We start from the raw sequence: 14,639 nt of genomic DNA on the forward strand, positions 1-14,639 counted from the left end.
TGTTCTCATAGGAGGCACTGAGGATTTTGGGGAATAGAATATTGTCCTATTAATCTTTACATATCCATAACTTAGTGAAATGTACAGCTCATATCAAGAATTTAGTATGTATTTTTCAAAAGTGAATTAATTTCTGATTTGGGCATAAAACATTGGGAAAACATCACAGAATGCTGTACTGACTCAATAAAATTTAAGTGGAGTCCACAGTATTTTCTACGATTTGTCTCACTCTACTAGTAACTTGCCATTCCCCATCAAATAGTGGAATTAGGAAGTCACATGCTGTGGTTCATGTGATAATCTACTAAGCAGGAGGCTGGGATATGGAGGATGAGAGATTCAAGGTCAGGCAGAAAGTTCTGTGAGTTTGTCTCCAAAATAGCCAGCAAAAATTAGGATATATGGCTCAAGTATTAGAGTGTCAGCAAAGCAAGCAGGTCAAGAGAGCATGAGGCCCTGAGTTTAAACATTAATGAAATAGCCAGCAAAAATTAGGATATATGAGTGGCCGTGAGGCCGCGCTGCTCCCGGCCTGGTGACGGCGGCCGCTGGAAGCGGACATGGCGGCGCTGGTGAGCGAGGAGCTGGAGGCTTTGGCGGCGATTTTCTGAGGGCCCCACGAGTGGGAGGTGTTGAGCCACTCAGGTGAAGACCCCGAGGCTGTCAGCCTGCAGTGTTCTCCCCATGGCCCGTCCGGGGGCCCCACCCCACACCCCTCCCCTCTGGCCCTGGCGCCCGAGACCTGGGCCCCTTCCCTGAGGCCTTGAAACAGATGGGACTGTGTTCAGAATCCACACAAAGGCTGAAGGACTTGGAGATGTGGATATACCCTGAGAGTCGGTATTCCAGCTACCTGCCACCTACCCCTTGTGCCTGCCCAGGATCTCAATTAACTCTGAACTCCTGACCAGGGCCCAGTGTGAGACTGGGAAAGAATGCTACTCGAGCAAGCAGAGACCCTCCTGTCAGAACCTATGGGTCATGAGCTGGTCCTCTGGCTTCAGCAGAATCTCTGGCATATCCTCAACCAGCCAGAACCCAGAAAGGGCAGCAGCCAGGATGCTTTTGCAGTCAGCCCGACTATGGATGATGGATTGTGGCTGGCTCTTTTGCATCTAGATCCTATGAGAGCAAAGACTAAATACATCAGAACTGTGCAGAAATGGGCTTCTGATTTAAGGCTCACAGGAAGACTGGTGTTCATGGGTAAAATAATACTGATTTTACTGCAAGGACACAGAAGCAACATCAAGGAGTACCTGATGCTGCAGAAAACCTCCAAAGTCGATGTGGACTCAAGTGGAAAGAAATGCAAAGAGAAAATGATTAGTGTACTATTGGAAACAAAAGTACAGATAGAACACACAAGGTTTCTGGCATTTGAAGTCAAAGAATATTGAGTGTGGGATGACTTACAAAAGGAATTTGAAGCTGCAGGACTTCAGAAGCTTTTCTCCGAATTCGAGCTTGGGCTGGTGAAATAAAATGAATGACAGGAGTCTGGATCAAACAGCAGGGTTTTGTTGTTGCCCTGGCTTGGTGGAGGGGCTATTGAAAGAATTCTAAGGAGGCAATGTTAAGGTTTCTCTCAAGTACAGTCTTTCTCATTTCTGGGACAAAAGCTGTGTTTCATAGAATATACGCAGGAAAATACCTTCCATGTCCTAATTTTTGCCAGGGAAAACTGAGCTTAATAGATGGAACTTTATTTAGAAGATAAAGAGATGAAAGCAAAAAAGCCTTTGGTTTTTTTCATATATTTTTATTGTAATTAATAGAAGGGTTACATTATATTCGCCAGATAGAAGGTGCATTAATTCCCATACATTGATACCCTTTCTTATGTCTTGGTCCCCATTTCCCTCCCCCCCTCATCCCACCCCTCATCTTGTTTTTCCCCCTTCCCTATCCAGTTTCAAATAACCAAATACAAATATATCCAATATATCAGATAACAAAGTGAGATACTGTAACAATATGAGATAACCAAGGGACAGCAAAAGAGATGAGAGATAGCATAGTACATTAAGGACAACAATCACTCATTATATGGCTAAAAAAGCCTTTGTTTTATTTTTTAAACTTTTAAAAATTTTTTACAGTGTCTTTATTTAACTCTGTGAAGTAGATCTCGGCTTCCTATGTTCTTTTTCAAAATTTACTTTTAATATATTTTATTATTATTGTAGAAGTGATGTACAGAGGGTTACTGTAACATAACTCAGATAATTGTACATTTCTCTTTGGATATTGTTACCTGAGCCTTTGCTTTAAATAGACTGTTTGGAACTATGCAGTTTTTAAATTGTTAAAAAAAAATTAGGATATATGGTTCAAGTATTAGAGTGTCAACAAAGCAAGCAAGCCAAGAGAGCATGAGGCCCTATTTGTAGACTTTCCTGCCTGGGCTAGTTTTGAACCACGATCCTCAGATCTCAGCTCCTGAGTATCTGGGATTACAGCTCTGAGTCACCAGTGCTCAGTAGATTCGAAACCCACATCATTCACCACATCAAACACCAGGACTACCAGACAAAGGAAGAACGTCAGCATCAGATAAGCCCTGAAGAATGGCTTAGAGAAGAAATTCGCTAAGTGCTATGGCTAGGGGCTTTGAAATCGTTGTTTCTTTGATTCCAGAGACAGTCTGGAACATGGAGAAAGAATTCAATTATTTGCCTTTCGATGTAGTTACAGCCCTGCTACTTTCTTGTCCTCTGCTACCACCACGTGGCAATTTTTCTTCACTGTCTCCTATCCAAACCAAACAAAAACTAACAACCAACCCAAATTCCAAATCTGACCAAATCAGCAGATATAGCTCTCCATAAGTGTCCAACTGTGCTCATTAAACCTACTGTGAGCTTTGAGAGCTTGTGAAATTAATCATGGTTCTCAATGATGTTTTCTTCAGAGGAGTGTGTGTCCAGACATCAGAATTCTTTTTTTTTTTTTGGCCAGTTATGGGGCTTGAACTGAGGGCCTGAGCACTGTCCTTGGACTTTTCTCAAGGCTAGAGCTCTACCCTTGAGCCACAACACCACTTCTAGCTTATTTCTCTGTATGTGGTGCTGAGGAAACAAACCCGAGTGTTCGTGCATGCTAGGCAAAGCACTCTACCACTAGGCCAAACTCCTGGCTCTCTTTTTTTCACTTTTCTAACGATGGTGTCACTGTGCATGAGAGATAGAAAGCCCAGGTAGGGGAAGGCCAGGAGGATGCCCATGAGCAAATTGATTATTTAGTGCCTTGGAGCCCAATGAAGTCGGGGTTTTTAGCTCTGATCATCACAGTTCTAAGCCAGCCTTGACTCTTATCTCCAATGACCTAACCAAACAAAGCCAAAATGGAGAAATGGCTCAAGTAGTAGAGCACCAGCCTTGAAAAAAAAAGTTTGGCTTAGTGGTAGAATGCTTGCCTAGCATTCACAAAGACCTTGGTTCAATTCCTCAGTACCACACTCATAGAAAAGCCAGAAGTGGTGCTGTGGCTCTACTGGTAGAGCCTTGATAAAACCAAGGACAGTGCTCAGATCCTGAGTTCAGTCCCCAGACTAGCAAAATAAAAGAACAATAAAGGCTCAAGTTTCACATCTCAATATTGGAACCAAAAGAAAAAAATAAATAAATAAAATCCTTGGCTTCAGAGTAAGCACGTTGTAGGTCTGAATCTTGTCTCTGTCTGGTCTCTTCTTGATGACCTTTAGCAGTTTTCTCATCTGTAAAATGGGGATCTTGAGGTAAGATGACAAAAAGTGATTAAACCTGGTGCTAGGCATGGAAAATTAGTCTACAAATGCTCACGATTATGATTATTACAGGCTAGGTTGTATTATTCCTCAAGAGCAGATGAACAGTGTCTTATCCCAGGACATGGATGAGCACAGCAAAATCAATACCACAGAACTGGTGTAGAGCAATAGTATGAATGGAGATGCTGGCAAGATCTCCTTCCTGCAGCATGGCACTGCCCACAGCAAGACCCTGCCTGTCCTGAATGCACTTCCCTTTCAACAACCAGCATGGCAGGCCCCCTACTGACACGTAAATATGATCCTGGGAGCTGTGGGCTTGACCTGGGAGTTGGAAATGTTGCTAGAAGGCAGAAATGGTCAGAGGGGATCTGGAGAGATCTACTCAAAGGCTTCTGGAGTTCAAAGCCAACTCCAGTAGAGACACAGTTAGGATCTGGACCTTAAGCTTGAGGAATAGATCATATCTTGGGCAGAGACATTTTCCAGGGAAAGACAATTTCAAAGCAAAGGCTATCCACTCACCTGGCAGTAGAGACTAGAAATAAGCTAGAACCAAAAAACAATCTTGAAAAGGAGTCCCAAGGGATTGAGCAGCCTTTGACTTTTGCCTGGCATAGGTCTGCATTTTCCCAGAAGGCTGTTTGTTCACTGTGAGGGCTTGGTTGTGAAGGCCTAGAGAGAAATGGTCTCAGAACTGAAAATGCATCAAGGAAATGGGGCCCATTCTCTCCTTCACTGAGAAGTTTCACAGAACTTTGAACTCTTTACAGGTGGGGTCCATGTAGCTCAGCTAAGCTAGAACAATGCCTTTCCTTTCATCTTCCATGTGAGGAAATTTGGACTTTCTGCAGCAAATGCTAGCTGTGCAAAGTGGTGTGTGTGTATGTGTGTGCGTGTGTGTGTGTGTGTGTGTGTGTGTGTGTGTGTGTGTGTAAAATAATAGATAAATAAACAGGATTCAACATGGCACTTTCAAAAATGTATCTTCCCCTTTACCTACTCTGATTCTTCTTTGTCCCTCCCTCTGTACTTCAATTTCCATTAATCCTATTTAATTAGTGATCCTTTCTGATGCTTTAGTTTAGCCTTGAAGGTATGATTCCAGATGCTGTCCTGTCTCTCCTTAGAATCATTGTGGTGGGTAGACACTGAAGCAGAGTGTCTCTGTGGGCTCAGCCTCCCTGTGTAAATAGCTTCTTGTCAGGATGGATCTCTCACTGTCCATAGGTTCTGCTTTCTTCTCAGGCAGAATCCACTCAATGGTGCTTTGTCCAAGCCCTATCTTCTTTATCCTTTCCTTTGGTCATTTGATTGACAATGCTGCCATGTGTGATAGGAAATGGAGTTTGCCAAAGAGGAATCCCGCCTCCCCCACACACACACCCTTTATATTGCTCTCAAGGTGTGATGAGAAAAACCTGTCTTGGTAGTTTCTCTACCTGCAGGACATGCTAATCATAAATGACTGCCAGAGACTGGAGCTCTGGAATGTCATTCCGACATTGTCCCTGGAGAGGGGGAGGAGAAGAAATCAGGGCAACCTCTAAAGACAGCCAGCCCTCACAAATGCAGAGGGGCCAAACTTGCCTCTTTCATGAATGGGGCTGGATTTGGAGGCATGCCAAGCTGGGCTTCAAGACCAAGCTGTGTGTAACCTTTGGTGATCCATCTTTCAGCTCTGAGCCTAGTTTCTTTGCCAACAAAATAGAGATTTTTTTAAAAGCACCATCCCCCCCACCCAGGAATGAGGAAGATGAAAGAAGATAACCTAGATAAATTATCTTTCCAGCAGTCCATACCCAATAAGGTTTCCTCTCTCCTTCTGGCACTCCCTACCCTGATCCTATGGCCATGGAAACAAATCCTTCCTTTTTCCTACTGAAAGGTGCCATGGAACTTGAATTTTAAGCAGTAATTTCAGCCCATGCCAGCCAGTATTTCACTGCTTTAGCTATTCATCTGGTTCCACACGGATTACCCATCCACCCCTTCTCCTTTCCAATATTTAGCAGAATATTCCTCTCTCATACAGGTTGTTTATATAGAGCCCCACAAGGGAATCTTTCCTCTCTTAGCCCTCCTAAGCCACAAACTGAAAAGAACTACTGCTTTCTTCACTTTTCATGACCACCTCTGGATGTACAAGTCACTTAGCACTGGCAGAAATAATGAATTCTTCCCTTTGCTGCAGAGGTTATCCACTACAGGCCATTAAAAAGATACTCATTTTTAAAATATACTTGACAGCCTAGAAGATATATTTGATAGATCAGAAAACTGAGCCCATTATATGACATTTAGAATATATAGTGTGATGATATACTTCTAAAATGTGCAATATACCTTATGAATTTATATCGCATGGGTGGCACTTCGTTATTTGTATTATTTTCCCACTGTGAATTCAAAGTTTCTAGATGATTTCCCTGTTTGAGCTTTCCCTATTACTTAGGCCCCCAGCCAAGCAGGAAAAAATTAAAAAGACATAAATGCAGAGTTCAAGGTTGTTGATTTTGCACCAAATACTAGAACTCCCAGAGAATGCACAGAACAGCGAGGGGTCTCAGTTCAGCAGGCATATTTACACACATTCTCAATCTCTCTCTCTCAATATCTCTCTCTCTCTCTCTCTCTCTCTCTCTCTCTCTCTCTCTCTCTCTCTCTCTGTGAGTGTGTGTGTGTGTGCCTTCCTCTCTCCTCTCTCTTCTGTCTCTGTCTTCCTGTCTTTCTCTCTCTGTCTCTGTCTCTATCTCTCTGCTCTCTCTGTCTCTCTCTGTCTATGTCTCTATGTCTCTGTCTTCCTATCTCTGTCTCTGACTTTGTCTCTCTGTCTCTGTCTCTCTGTCTCTGTCTCTCTGTCTCTGTCTCTCTCTGTGTCTCTGTCTGTCTGTCTGTCTGTCTGTCTGTCTCTCTCTCTCTCTCTCTCTCTCTCTCTCTCTCTCTCTCTCTCTCTCTCTCTCTCTCTCACACACACACACACACACACACACACACACACAGACACACACCATAGTTATAGGGGCAAATGGGAGATTATCTCTACATTACAAAGTTGAAAGCAAGAATTCTAGAGCAATGGAGCCTCCTCTTACAGTCAAGCAGCTAAGGGACGCCATAGCCCCAGCCTGTATTTCTGAATGTTATCACCTTGTTGCCTTCAAGGATGAACTTGAGGTCTGAAGCTCACTGTGTTGGGAAGGTAGTAATTGTGGAAGAAGACTCAAGTTTCAGTAGAAGAGCACGTGCAGGAACTTCATTCCAGAGCTCTGTGCTACACCCCCCAGAGCCTTCCTCATCTGACCTCAGTTCTCTTGCCATACCTCCTCTCTCCCTCACATCCATTATGTACAGACACAGCCTTGCTATTTGGAGAAATGCTCTCCAAAACCCATCAACTAAGCTTTCTCCAGTACCATGTCTTCCTTTTGAAAGGTTTTGTTTTCTCTTCCTCTGTGGATTCTGCCTGCCATCCTCACTCTTCCTCTAGGTCTTTGCTAAACCCATCATCTGCCTGACTAAAATGGCCTCTCATCCTATTCCTGCTGTCAGTACTTACTCTTCGCGACTCTTTCCATGTGTCATAACCCAGGACTCCCACTCACCAGTCTTAAGACAAGGTTATTCTGCAATCCAAGGGGCACAGACCAACCAGAGGCCACATCATCAAAAAGCATATATAAGTTAATAGAATAAGCCGTGGAGCCAGAAAACACTACTTTGTTTGAGTTTCTCTGGGGTTTTTTTGTTTGCTTGTTTTTGTGGCTGTCATGGGGCTTGAACTCAGGGCCTTAGGTGCTGTCCCTGGGCTTTTTGCTCAAGGCTAGTATTACCACATTTGGTGATTCGCTAGGGATAAAAATATGACAGATGCTCCTGCCCAGGCTGGCTTTCATTGGCAATCCTCAGGCCTCAGCCTTCTGAGTAGCTATGATGACAGGTTTGAGTCACCCCACAAGTTTCTCTGCTTTGTGTCTGTGGTTCAGAGTCATTCTCCACAGCTGCTGAAAGAATGGAGATTTTTGAGACCTTTCTTCCTTAGCTGTCGCAAAGACTTTTCCTATCATAATATAGGTATCAGAAGCAGAAGAGGTATAATGAAGTGAGTATAACTTTCTGACTGTCCTGTGGCTAAAGGGAGCAGCCTGCTGACAATGAACTCGAGCACCAGGTTCAGAGCTGAGTCTAGGGCTTGCCTCCAGCAGTTCACCTCCTTTTGGCTTTCTGTGTCTTCAACCCACTTCACTTCACCCTTTTGTTCCCCACACAGACCTGTGTTGTTAGGGTTCCAGGATACCAGTGGGATCCCTTGGCTGACTAATTTGTACCAAATGAGCTATGATGAGTGGCAATTGGGTGGATACCGAGAATGTCATGGGAACACAATGACAGAGAAAATAAAGTTTTAGTGGGGTCCCTGAGACTTGCCTAGAACGTTTCTGGTTGTGTAGAATCAAGCTTGGTACTTAAACTCTTCTCAAGAAATGTATGCTCCATAACTGCAGTGATTAACACCAAGAGGCTTTAGACAGGACACGATCACTTCCCTCATGTCTTTCTTCTTCCTTTCACTGGAGCTCCTGCATTACTCCTGTAACTTAGCCAACACATCATCATGCCCACCTTCACTCTTGTATTAATCTTCTCAATTAGATTTGGCTAGACTGGCTTTCATCTATAAGTATATTCTGTAAACCTATAGCCTGGACTTAGTCAAAGTCCCTCATTTTCCCCAGCCCTTGCCTCCTGTAGCATTGAGATTTCAGTAACATGAGCCTCTCCTACTCACTCCTCTCCACCAGCAGGACTGAGTCCATGCCCTTCAAATTCCATGATCAGACAACTTGCTCCAAAGCTCAATACTAAGCCAGGTGCTGGTGGTTCAAGCCTATAATCCTAGCTATTCAAGAGGCTGAGATTTGAGAACTGCAGTTCAAAGCCAGCCTGGGCAAGAGACCGTGAAACTCTCATCTCTAACCCTCCCACAAAAAACTGAAAGTGGCCCTCGCTATGGTGCTAGCCTTGAACAACATTTTTATGGGGCTTGAACTCAGGGCCTAGGACATGTTAAACCACAATCCCCTTGTACAACAACAACAACAACAAAAAGTTCAGTTACTGCCACCCCCTCCATACTATCATGTCCTGCGAATATAGTCCATCTTTAAATCCAGCATATCAGTGCCAACTCTCATATCTGAAACATCTATACCTGTGAGGCCAAAGCCAAAGCTACAAAAATATTGACCTCACCATGAGTCCTCAGAAGCACTGCTAGCCCCAGGGTTCGGCACTGTAAGAGTGTTCCCAGGCTCCAAGCTGCTTCCACCAGGTCCTGACCATCTAATTGGTTTCCTGCCAACAAACATGTGGCCATAGTTTTCACACCAGGCCCTACCCAGGGGACTTTAGAAGCCCAAATATAATGAGGCTCAACTTTTGGCCCCAAACTGATTCAGTTGTTATTTTCTGCTGGCTCCAACAATTCACTGACTTCCAGGGATGACACGGATCAAAATGCATCATACCCACAAATTGACATGTTGAAACGGAAACTCTTATGCGAGATCATTTGAAGATGAGTAAAAAAGAAATTATAGCCAGGCGTGGTGGCTCATGCCTGTAATCCTACATACTCAGGAGACTGAGATCTGTGGATCACAGTTCAAAGCCAGCTCTAGGGAAGAAAGTCCATGAGACTTATCTCCAATTATCACCAAAAAGGTGGAAAGTGGAACTGTGACTCAAGTGGTAGAGTACTGTCTTGGAGTAAAAAGAAGCTCAAGAGCAGTACCCAGTCCCCTCACTCAAGCCCCAGAACCAGCCAAAGAAGAAGAGAAAGAAAGAGGAGAAGGAAGAAGAGGAAGAAGAGGAGGAGGACGAAGGGGAGGAAATATATTTTATTTTATTTATTTTTTTATTTTCTTTTTGCATTTTTTATTGTAATTAGTAAAAATAATTAGTAATTAGTAATTAGTAAAAATAATTGAGATTGGTTATTCATGGATGCTATAAAATTTGCACTGTTTCACAGTTTGACAATCACCTATTTTGTAAGTCCTGCCCTTTCATCAACAAAAGTTCTTAATCTTCCCTACCAAATCACAACTGCTTATTATCAGAGAACTGGTATCTGACTTTGATCCCATAAGATCAGTTAGAGCCTTGATGGCACTTGTAGGATCTAGGACACCCACTTTGAATGCTTTTGGCCTTGGAGCTGTCCCTGAGTTATTTATCTTTATGTTTTTTTTTTCTTCATGGCTATTGCTCTACCACTTGAACTACAGTTCCAATTCCTTGGGCACCATGGAATAAAATGGGAATAAGATCATAGGTATCATGATCATGGGTTTTTACAACAGCTACTTCCTCACCAGAACCAGTGTGGTTCTGGGCAACATTACTGAAAGCTTAGCTTCAGACCTTTGATCTGCACCTTTTCAATGAGCCCATAAGTTTCCTAAAATCAGAGCAAAAGCTTCCCACTGTGTACAACTCAGAATCTTAACTGAGAGTGATTGGGGGCTGACCTTCATTTCTCCAGCGCTTATTGCAATGAAGAAGAGGCATTTACCTGATTCCCAGGACTTCTACTGCTTCTGTGGCCTCCTCTTGGCCATCTCAGATGGAAAGAATCCAGCCCTCTTGCCAATGTCACCATCCTACCTGGAAAGTGGCAGAGTTTTATGCTGAGAATGCTGAGAATCCTAGGAAGTTTTTGTTAATTCCTTTCCTGGGCTCTGTGTGTGTGTGTGTGTGTGTGTGTGTGTGTGTGTGTGTGTGTGTGTGTGTCCCTACTAGACCTGAATTCAGGGCCTGGGCTGTGTTTATGAGCTTTTTCATTCAAGGTTTAATCATGCTACATAGAATGGTGCATAATTTAAAACCTATGCATTCTTTAACTCTGAGATTTTTCATTTACAGCTTTTGGAGGATAGCTGACTTTGGATAAATGGAATACTGTTCTGCAATGAACTCCTGTGGGATCTTTTGCAATTTAATGGCTTCTCTTGTTCCATCCTCATACAGTAAATTAAGGCCACCAAATCTGGGAGGCAAGACAAACCTTGGCCACAACGTTCTGAGTGAGCCTTAATGTTTAAAATGGACCACTTTGGGTGCCTGAATTTTCTAGTTGGCTGTTGTCTCTTTAATTCTTATTTTATATCTAGCTTGTTAATAGAATATTTATTGATTGGAGGAAAAAAAGACTGTGATCACATTTCTTTTCAGAACCTTTTAATTTCTTAGGTAGACAGCCTAATAGTTCTTTACCTGAAGACTCTGGCCAAATTTTTGCCATTTGGAAAGGTGCCATAAGTAAAAACAATAAGTCAGTATGCAAAGTAGGGGAAACCAAGCATTCCTGCAAGTAATTTCTTTAAAAAATGTTTCCAATTTATCTATAATTTTGTAGCCCATTAGATTTTTTTACTTATGTTAGACTCCCGACTCAGCGGGATGTCTTCCAGATGGAGCCCCTTTCCCAAGGAACAGCGAGTCCACGCAGTCGGATGCAATCAGCAAGAGGTTTATTTGGGGACACGGGTGCGCCCGGGGGCAACAAGATCTCCTAGGAGACTTGCGCGCCTAGGCTGGGGAGAGGGGGATATTTATGGGTGGCTGAAGCAGGTTACAGAAGCAGAAGCATAGTTACAGGGTAATGATTGATTATGATCACATTAGGTAAGACTCAGCTAGGGGTTTATTGTATTTTCCACTTGGTTAAACAGGCAGTTGACTGCATGTCTTGTTTCTGGCCATATTTTATTGTTTTATTCCTGGAATTTCCCCCTCTTATTCAGGTTCATAAGGTATACAGTTTCACTGACTCGAACCAACTCAAACTGCACATCCTGTTGGCTGTTTTTCAGCCCATTGTATAAACTGCAGCTACTTGCACTATTCTAAAGGCCATTCTTTTAAGACTTTGGATTATGTTTGTGTTGTGAAAGTACTTTTGAGTGGTTGCTATTGGTTACTATTACATTATGGGGAGATTTTATATTTCTCACATCCCCCATTTTCTTCTGGTTGAATGGAATCTTTCATTCAATGAGAGTGGTCTCTCTTTCCTTAAGTTGCTGATACTGTTGAGTGAGCACTAAGGCTTGTACCACAGTTAATCGATCTTTTACAAATTGGACTAGTCTATTTAAGATACAGGGACCCAAAGTGAGAATTAGAATGAGTATAATGAGTGGTCCTGCTATAGTGGATAACAGAGTTGCAAACCAGGGGGATTGATTAAACCAGTTTTCAAACCATCCTTGCTGAGAGCGGAACTCTTTCTCTCTTTCTGTCAGCCGCTCCCTAAGTTTGCCCATGGTTTCCCGGACAATTCCTGTCTGGTCTGCGTAAAAACAGCATTCCTCTTATTCAAAGCAGCACACAAATCACCATCCTTTAAGAAAAGTACTTCAGACAAGGATGTTAGAGATTTTTACAACCAAGAAAGTCTTATCTTTAAAGGATTTGGAGTGCATTGCAGTTTCCATTCTGGTGTCTGATCGGCAGTAGAAGATATTTGTAGCCATATTGTCCAGGTTTAATTTCTGTAAAGTCAATTTCCCAATGAACACCTGGGAGGTGTCCTCTCACTCTAGTTCCAAGTCCAATTTTAGTCTGTCCTGCATTTACCCTAGCACACGCTGGGCACTGGGCAGCCACTTGTTGTAAAGCCTCTTCCTTTCCCAAGAAGTGGCCAAAGTTTTCCTGCCGCTCTATGAGAGTTTTCATTTTAAAAGTCCACTTTTTGGGCCAAACTGTTTTTCCATCAAAAGTCCATTGTCCTTGTTTGGAGTCATAGGCCGCCCCCATTTTCTTAAGACACTCAATGTCCTCTGGGGTGTATGGGAGTGGAGGAAGGTTACAGAGGGACTTCTCTGTCATTGGGAGGACTCGCACTTGTGGAGTTCTCTTACCCTGGAGTGCAGCTTCCCGGGCCGCTTTGTCTGCTAGGCGGTTACCTCTGGCCTCCATTGATTCCCCCTTTTGGTGGCCCAGGCAATGTATAATGCTCAGTCTTTTTGGTAAAAATATTGCAGCCAACAGGGCTACAATTTCTGCCTTATTTTTAATGTCTTTTCCCTTTGAGGTCAATCTCTTACCTTCTGCCATTTGGAGGGCCTCGGTTAGGGCAATAAGTTCCGCTTTCTGGGCCGATGTTCCAGGGGGCAGCCCTCCAGCCCAAATTACCTCAGTCTCAGTGGTAACAGCTGCCTCTGCCTTCCGCTTTCCATTTTCCAGAAGGCTACTGCCATCCGTGAACCAGGTGAGCTCAGCATCCTGAAGGGGGTGGTCTGTCAAATCAGGTCGGGTCCCATCACCAAGAGTTTAGTTCCAGTCCTCTCAGTAAACAATTGTAAGGTGGTGGTTGAATCCGGCAGCACAGCAGCTCCAATGGAATGTCACACCTCCTGCTGGGTCACCTGCAAAATTTCTAAAGAAGCTTAACCTAAGGCCTGACTCTGGTGAATTCTCCCAATGCTTTTCTAGTTGCTTTACCCGAGCACACTCATTTTTGCAGGCTGGCACCCGTTGGTTTTTAAGACAGTATAGGATTGAGAATCCAAAGTAATACCAGGGTGGCAACTTTTAGTAACCAGATTGAACAAGGCTTAGCACTCTCTAGACAGGCACAGAAGACTCGAAACAGTAGCCGTTCCCCACAAGTGCAGTCTCCACTCTTGCACATTTGTTACTACTATTTTTTCCATGCCTCTAACTTATGCTGTCTTAATTTTTAAGAAACAACTTTTTGGTCCCTTTATCTAAAGAGGACTGATGGGCGACGATCCATCTTCTATAACTTCTTCAGGCTGACTCAGGGGCGTTGTCTCTATACCTAGCCAGGGACCCTGAAAACTTAGCCAATTTTACCAAGAGGCTGTCAAGATTACATATATTCTACTCCAAATTGGAGGTCATGTAAAGCATTTAACAACTGCACAAACTTTTTTTTTTGGCTACAACAGTGTAGCTTACTTAGCACCTATTTGCAAAGACATTTTCCTTATTTTCTGGGGAACTTAATCCCTGCACTCTATGCTTCAGTTGCCAGATCTAAACATATAATAGGGACACAAGCGTCACATCCACCCTGAATTTGTGGCTGGTGTCAAATCAAACTTCACTCAGTTAGGATTTTAAACCATCCTCTATCACAGATGATTGACAAGTTCCTGCCCAGGTATGGAAGGCATGGGCATTAGTAAGGCACGCTTACAAACTATTCTATGACCTCCCGGCTCTGATTAATTTTGAATGGCCAAGCACAAATGACTCTAGGATCTGACACCACCTCTGCCATCCAAGCTGTGGCTTACTGCATCTGGATGCTTCATTGTCCCAGTAATGTCTCTCCACACAGGAATAAATGTCCCATTGGCATTTCACTTTGTTGGTTGCTGGACTTGAACTCAGGGTCTGGGTGCTGTCTCTCAGCTCTCCAGCTCAAGGCTAACACCCTGCCACTTCGAGCTCCAAAGAAACTCTCAATAGCACTCTGACAGATTAGACACCACAGTCTCACAGGGACTTTGCCTTGCCCGGGCTGGCTCAAAACTGCGGCTTTCAGATCAGTGAGTCCTACAAAGGCCACTTTACTCCAATTAGAAGCAACAAGGTGGTCAACTCAGAAATAGTCTCTAAGCATGACCTTACCTGGAACTTGGTGAGGGCCAAATTTACATCTGAATGAGGATCTGCTGTCCTTCTCCATGGACCTGCTGCAGATTGCTATAGAGTAACTTGCAAGAATAAGCTGAAATAGCAATTAAGCAACCGTTTTGGTAGTCCTAATTTTTCTTGTTTAAACAAACATTTAGGATAATTTCAATTTCAAACTTTGTTCAGAAACCCATTTCCAATGTTCTTTAAA

The 14,639-nt window shown here is 43.3% G+C and overlaps 1 pseudogene; it reads left to right on the plus strand.

Annotated features, from left to right (window-relative positions):
* Positions 1-563: 563 nt before the first annotated feature.
* Positions 564-1,501, plus strand: LOC150039379 (RWD domain-containing protein 3-like; annotated as a pseudogene).
* Positions 1,502-14,639: the final 13,138 nt, after the last annotated feature.

Source organism: Megascapheus bottae, unplaced genomic scaffold (genome assembly GCF_031878675.1).
Source record: "Megascapheus bottae isolate mThoBot1 unplaced genomic scaffold, mThoBot2.hap1 HAP1_SCAFFOLD_40, whole genome shotgun sequence".
Lineage (NCBI taxonomy): Eukaryota > Metazoa > Chordata > Mammalia > Rodentia > Geomyidae > Megascapheus > Megascapheus bottae.